The sequence below is a fragment of the Haliotis rubra genome, unplaced genomic scaffold (assembly GCF_003918875.1).
Source record: "Haliotis rubra isolate DU_JTF1 unplaced genomic scaffold, ASM391887v1 Scf432, whole genome shotgun sequence".
NCBI classification, from domain to species: Eukaryota; Metazoa; Mollusca; class Gastropoda; order Lepetellida; family Haliotidae; genus Haliotis; species Haliotis rubra.
In genome coordinates this window covers 185,528-193,398 of record NW_025767116.1, presented here as the reverse complement: position 1 = coordinate 193,398, position 7,871 = coordinate 185,528, and positions in this window count along the sequence as shown.

The following is a 7,871-nucleotide window of genomic DNA, read 5'->3' as shown; positions in this document are numbered from 1 at the left end:
GATATACATGCTGAGCCAGCATCCACTGTCCCAAACGAGGTCCGGACCCCAGAGAACTGAAGCCGATGTAAACTGGCGCATGTATCCACTGTAAATGCAAAACTATGGAATACTGTAAGGGACATTCTCGCGATCTCGTCCTTTGGAAACATGGCTAAAAATGCCAAAAGTTCGAGAATGCGAGAACGCGAGATTTGGCCAAAATCTCGCATTCTCGTGTGTTTGGTACATAGCACTTTTTGTCAAAAGTCGAGATCGCGAGAATGCGACATTTGTACATGCTGTCAAATCTCGCATTCTCGCAATCTCGAGTTGTCAAATATGGCCACAAGAACACACAATCGCGAGAATGCGACATTTCATTTTCTCGCGATCTCGCATTCTCACACTTTTGGCATTTTAGCTTGTTTCCAAAGGTCGAGATCGCGAGAATGTCCCTAACAGTATTCCATACAAAACCGTGTACCCATGGAGTAACTCACATTCTACATTTAGGACCAACATCCTGTTAGTGTCGTGTTACAACGTAGACGACATCAGAGCAGCCATCCGCCAGGTTCCGTTCAGCACACATTCACGGATTGTTCTTATATGGTCGTTTACCATTACTTACAAAAATGCCCATAACATTCCATTCCTACTGTTACTATATTTGCACCATTCCTATCATATCCAATCCACTGCCCAACATATCGTAGGTCCAATCTTGTCCCCACACTCCCCATCATAACCACTCCCCTACTATCATACCTCACTTACCGCCATACCTCCTTCCAGACGTATCACTTCCCCATTCTCCTCCTCCGCATCCAGTCAAACTACCCCGTGTCCCCAAATCCTACTCAATATATCGTAGGGGCGGTGGGATAGCCTAGTGGTTAAAGCGTTCGCTCGACACGCCGAAGACCCGGGTTCGATTCCCCACATGGGTACAATGTGTGAAGCCCATTTCTGGTGTTCCCCGCCGTGATATTGCTGGAATATTGCTAAAAGTGGCGTTAAACCAAACTCACTCACTCACTCACTCACTCACTCACTCAATATATCGTACTTCCAATCATATCATGTTCCCCACCCTAGGTGTTAGGTCACGTCATATCTCGTTTTCTTCCTATTATATCACCCTTCCAAGTCATATCCCCACCCCACACCACCCACCCAACATTACGTGCTTCTCGTCCTACACTCATCCTCTCAAATCTAGAACGCCTCCGTGGTGTAGTGGTTAGAGCGTCCGCCCGGAGAGCGGAAGGTCGCGGGTTCGATCCCCGACAGCGTCATACCAAAAGACGTTAAAATCACGGTACTTGTTGATCCCTGCATGGCGCTCGGCATTAATGGGAACAACAAGGAATGGTCGGCTCGGAGTCAGTATAATGTGTCTGAGTGGGGTATTCATGCTTCACTGCGGCATGGTATCTCAGTGGGCTAGCACTATAAAACCAGCTTCAGTCTGGGCTGAGTACAAGCAGCCGCACGTACACATACACACGCATGCACGTCGTCATATGAGCGAAATATTCTCAAGCACGACGTTAACCCAATTTCACCTCACCTCACCCACCTCACCTCACCTCACCCCACCCACCCTCTCAAAATGTTCCTTTCCCATCATATCCATATTCTTCCCATCCCCATCCCAGTCCCCACCCCTATCTGTATTCCCTTCCTCTTGCACCCACCATCCCCATCGTAATCTGAAACTACACCATGCTTTCAGACATCAATAAACAATCTCTTCCTTCAGTTTAAACAGATCAGTTCAGACCAGATTCAATAACAAACAGCAGAGATTCCTTGTGACTGCAACCCATACTTCAAGACACCAAACACCACTCGAGACATTATTTTACCAAAAAGACACTAACGTAAAAAAACAATTTCCTGTTCATATTGGGGAAACTATTGATGGGCCCAGGACATAAATGGAATTAGAAATACCACGTCTAGATCACGGACACCAAAGTAGTAACGCGATGATTTCATTATTAAAAGAATATCTCCTCTGTGGTTTCATATTCCGTGAGAGAGAAAATGTAATGTCGGCGCAAGGCATTGCGATAAATGAGTATTGACATCCATCTGGCGTTATGATGATTTGCAGGTTAATGTAACGTTGACTTCTCATAGAGACGTCTCCATAGACCAAGGGCTGGCAGGAATGTCTCAGCACTTGCATTTGGGGTTAACCAAAACCAAATATTTCCCCATTGACTTTTATAGCAACGGGTTTTTTAAATTAACTGAGCCAACAGCTGCATGTACAAGTGTGCATAGTCTGGCCTTAACGAAGCAACAACAATATAAAATGTGACCAACTTTGCCTGATCCTTTTCCAAGTACAGAAAGCCAAACAGACCAACACCAGTTCGGCACAAAAAGTCAGTACCTGTGGTCATATTTAGCATATGTCATCATGTAAAAAACACAAAATCAGCCAATCACAAACTGTCAAATGATTCAGTCTGAAATGTGCTTGTTAAATTACGGATATTCAGATCTGGTGCAGTATAACCTTGGGGTTGACAGTATTTCTTTACTACTTTAGGTGAGGTGGGGTGAAATTGGGTTTAACGTTGTGCTTGAGAATATTTCGCTCATATGACGACGTGCATGCGGGTGTATCTGTATGTGCGGTTTGTATGTCAGTTTTACCTGAAGTGCGGCTGCTATGTACCCTAGCCGGCTGCTTGTAGACTGAAGCTGGTTTTATAGTGCTAGCCCACTGAGATACAACGCCGCAGTGAAGCATGAATACCCCACTCAGACACATTATACTGACTCCGAGCCGACCAGTCCTTGTCGTACCCATTAATGCCGAACGCCAGACAGGGACCAACAAGTACCATATTTTAACGTCTTTTGGTATGACGCTGTCGGGGATCGAACCCGCGACCTTCCGCTCTCCGGGCGGACGCTCTAACCACTACACCACGGAGGCGGTCTTACTACTTTAGGCCCTTCCTTGACTGATAAAGTACCTTGTTTCTTTTCAACGATTGAGATAGCGTATCTGTTTTCGGATCTGCAGCCAGATCACCGCTCTACAAACTTAAAGGCACTATTCCGCACCTAAGTTTTGAAAAATAAATAGCATTTCTCTCAATAATAAAAACTATTAGCCCTGAGGGAAGCTGCCATATAATCTATTCCAAATAAAATTATGTATTTAGATTACAGTATATAATTAAAAGGTTCGAGTGAATTAATGCAACGTTGCATTAAATCGACTCTCACGCCCTCTACCGGCCGAACATTGTTTCAAGCGAACTCCATCGAGTTATGTCCCATGGAGCGCTTTTTACGAATATTCTATAACTCCTTTCGAGACTGAACTGACGTTGATGTCTGGCGCAAAAACATACGCACAGCTTGCGATTGAAACCAGTTCGGCACACACCGACAACCCTGCGTGCGACAGATTTCGATGTACGGAGCAAGTGTTTACATTCCATATATGGCAAGTGTTTTGTCTGCTTGAAAGCTGTTCTCCTCGAAGCTTCAATCATCCATTTCAGGCAAGAATATGTAATCCCAAATATAACATATGTTACATTTCAGGCAAGTTGTAAGGGATAATAAGTCTTTTACTGCGTCAATAGGAAGCTAAAGTGAGTGCATATGCCCCGTTGTGTATAATATAGGCCCAAATATTTTCGAGAATGTGTGAAATTGTGCCTTTAACTAACCCGTCACGGCATATTATCACAAAATATAACCATCCTACCAATTTCAGACATAGGAACCCATCCTTTTCCCATCGTCCTATTCCTATCATAAACAACCCCTTCTATCATACTCACTCCCCTCCGAGCCACATCCCTGCGCTCCTCTTCCTGCTCAACCCGAACCCCCACGGGGTAAGTACAGCAGTCATAATAACGCAGGGTAATATATCTTATGATGATGCCTTAGATAGTTCTCGTTATTAGTTGCCCTTAAACGGAGCGCTCACCTATATTCCAGCTATATGGCGGTGGTCTGGACCGGACAATCCAGTGATCATCAACATGAGCATCGATCTACGCAATTAGGGATAGGACGACATTTGTCAAACAAGTCAGCGTGCCTGACCACCCGTTCCCTTTAGCCGCTTCCCTTTAACATGGGTTGCTGAAGATCAATTCTCTCGCGGATGGTGGTTGGATGATGGTTTAGAAAAGTACCAAGCAAGAAATTGGACGTGACCTGAGTAAGAATATAAAAGAGTTGGCACCAACAGAACGAGACGGTATTAAAGCAATCCACAGGATTTGATATGGTACATTATAGGACGCTTATTGCTTGAAATATTGAAATGTTACTCATTTGGCAGCGTCAAGACGACATTGAACCTTTAAACGCTGTAGCAGTACATACGTATTTATAGGTTAAGTGGAATAGACTTGTGTGTCTTTTCCAATTAAAACGATAAGAAAGGTGTCGATAAACATCGCGATTGTCCAGACGGAAGGATTTGCTCTGCCTTCCACAACAGAAATAGGCTCACGCGACAAAGTCACCTTCCCTGTTGTCTGTATCCGGTGTGAAGTCGGGGACTGTTCCTCTCTGTTGTTTTAACGACTGCCAGTCAATGCGTGTCCAGTCTCTCTGCACTGTTCAGAAGGACTTCGTTGGTAAATATGAGCCACGTCCAATTCGATGACCGGAGTTAACTCTCTTAGATGTTTTGAGCTCTGTTCACCAAGCAATGAGTGAGTGAGTGAGTGAGTATGGTTTTAAGCCGCTTATATTCACGCAAACTGCGGGGGACACCAGAAATGGTTTACTGGAGATCATTTCCACCCCGGATCCTCACGGCTTTCTGGGTGTACTGTTGTAAGATGGTACCCGCGCAACATCTTTAACAGTCAATAACCTAAGCCGAAATAGCACATCCTCCCAAAACTAAATTAGCAACACCCATTTGCAATTTTGATCGATTAGGATACAGAATTACCTCCACTGACAACAGCAACTGTTCATGGTCATAACAATTCATGGAATATTCAACATTCCGAAAGAAGCGAATTTCTTGCAAGTGTAAAAATTACATCAGTAAACAAATTACATCCACCCACGTTTAAGAAATACATTATGTTTAAATATTTTAAGAACTGTAAAAAGACTGAAACATGATTTGAAAAAATAAGCAGTAAACATTTGCCCACCCACTCACAGCATCTGAATGCGTAATTACTTTTACAGTGACAGGGAGACTATATAAAATAAGGCTTAGCCTTACTATCGAGACTGCAGTATATATACTCATGCCAATAATGGTTGTCACCCCCACCCCACACACACCTCACACCCCCACCCCACGGCCCCATCTCCAATTAAAACAATTAAAGGGGGTGACAACCATTATTGGCATGAGTATAGTTCTATACAGGCACAACAGTATTAGTACAATATCTGGTTCGCCATAACAACATTAGATCCAGCCTTGTATCGGGAACGATGCATTTGAGATAACAATACGTCGTTTTTGGAAGATTGTTGTCATAGTTACAAGAGAAGCAATAACTGACCCCACTGCACGATATATGACTCATGTTAATGTTTCTATTTACAGAACTCATGTTGAGAATACGTTTTGCATATTGACATTAAAGGTATTTAACTTTAATGTCAAAGGCAGAAACAGAAAACATTGTTTATGGGAATGTATCGTATATAGTCATGAGATAGATAATGCAAATCTTACTAGTGTTGGGAATTGTTTAAAATCTCATAATTGATGATTGCTTCATTACAACCGATAAATCATCGAAAATAATTGGTTAGCGTCATTTATGATTTTTTCCTGGTTATTTTTGTAAATGCACAAAAACGTAAAGAAAAAAAAAGTAGTTCTTTGGGGTTTATTTTGGCAATTTTCACATCTTGAAAGGATGACTAGTATGTTAGGAACATAAATTTCCTGATGTCTTTAAGACAAATTCAATCATGACCTGGAACAAGCTTTTAGTCCTTATGAAATGTAACAGACAAAACCAACCTTGTGAAAAATATTGTTAATGCTAAAAGTGTTCCAGAATTGTTTGTGTTCGATTATGAGAAAACATGATCGATTGCTTGGTCGTTTAGTCACTGCGACCAATCTTCGATTATTTCAGTTAATCGGACCACCACTAAATCTTACTTTAAGTTGAAATATTTATCATAGTAAGTATCTGAGTTATCTGAGTTAAGAATGAAAGTACACGGATACATCTTACAAACAACCACGACATGCATATGTATGATTAGTGAATTTAGTAAAACTTACTCTAACATCTCCCCTACTCCCAGGTTGATCAAACGGATTTTTTCTATCGTTTACCATTTACAGTGTGTCAGTGAGTGAGTATGGTTTTACGCCGCTTTTAGCAATATTCCAGCAATATCATAACGGGAACACCAGAAATGGGCTTTACACATTGTACCCTTGTGGGAATCGAACCCGAGTCTTCGGCGTGACAAGCGAACGCTTTACGCACTCGACTTCGACTTCACCCCTTTACCATTGTGATTGAGTGAGTTTAGTTTTACGCCGCACTCAGCAATATTCTGTAAATAATCGAGCCTTGACCAGACAATCCAGGGATCAACAGTATGAGCATCGATCTGCGCAACTGGGAACCGATGACATGTGTCAACCAAGTCAGCGAGCCTGACCACCCGATTCCGTTAGTCGCCTCTTACGACAAGCATGGGTTACTGAAGATCAATTGTAACCCGGATCTTCACGGGGATTTACCATTGTGACGAAAGAAAAGGTTATACGTTACAAGGATGCCTTTGCTTCGAAGAACATGAAGACATACACCTTTAATTTGTTTACTAAATTACTTTCTATTGTGTCTATTTCTTTACAAACAATAAACAAGGTGTCATCCATTTGATGCCATAATACGAAATAGTGTTTGTAATTATGGTTCAAATGTGTTGTGTGCAATGCGTATAACCTGTATAGAGGATATTATATGAGTGCCCATGTCATACTATGTTTACGACACGAGCGCCTAAATGTTGGTATTTCCCTAGCGAGAGCGAAGGATATAGCGATATTTAGGCACGAGTAAACATAGTATGATATTGGCACGAATATAATATTCTGTTCATTACCGAAGTTCAAATTGAGGAAAATAAACCCAAATCTACTTTCAAACATAGGCTGGCTACCCGCCGTCGCCGTATGTAGAACGCAACGTCATAGAAGAAACGTGACGTCATAGCATTGTTCATGACGTCACGTCACCATGACAAAGTGATATTTTGTCCTAGGGCATCGGGGTGAGAAATATGAACCCCGTCATTTTCGCCCTCGTAGGTAATAAACAGCAACAATGTTACTGTCACGAAGATGATGACATGATCGGTCATCATGACGCCATCGACATGACGTCACGTCAACATTGCGCCATCATACCAGCATCCATGCTATTACTCTTGCTAGTAACCCAAGGTCGATGTTACCATCTGAAACCTACTCATTTCCTGACTTACCAGCTAGGCATATTAAACCAACGTCCACAAGCAAATCTTGGGCTAATGTCAGTCGAGACGATTCCATCGTGAAGAGGCCTTCTGGTACGACTGCATATTACGGACGGACGAGAAGTAAATAGCTGGCATCGGCAATTACTTTCCATGATCCACGTGGAATTATTGTTACAGGCACCACGTGCCTTAATATCATGTCTACATATCAGTTATAACGGAACCTTTCGTCTTCATCTTCCTTCAGAGCACTAAATACAAAGGAATGCCTGATTTCTGTTCTCAGTGGTGGAGAAGTGGCGAAGTTGCTCTTGCTCTTGCTGCTGAGATAATGACCTTCCTCCTCAAAATGGCTCATCAGATTCTTGGTTGTATAATTATTGCCTCAAATAAAAATATCATAT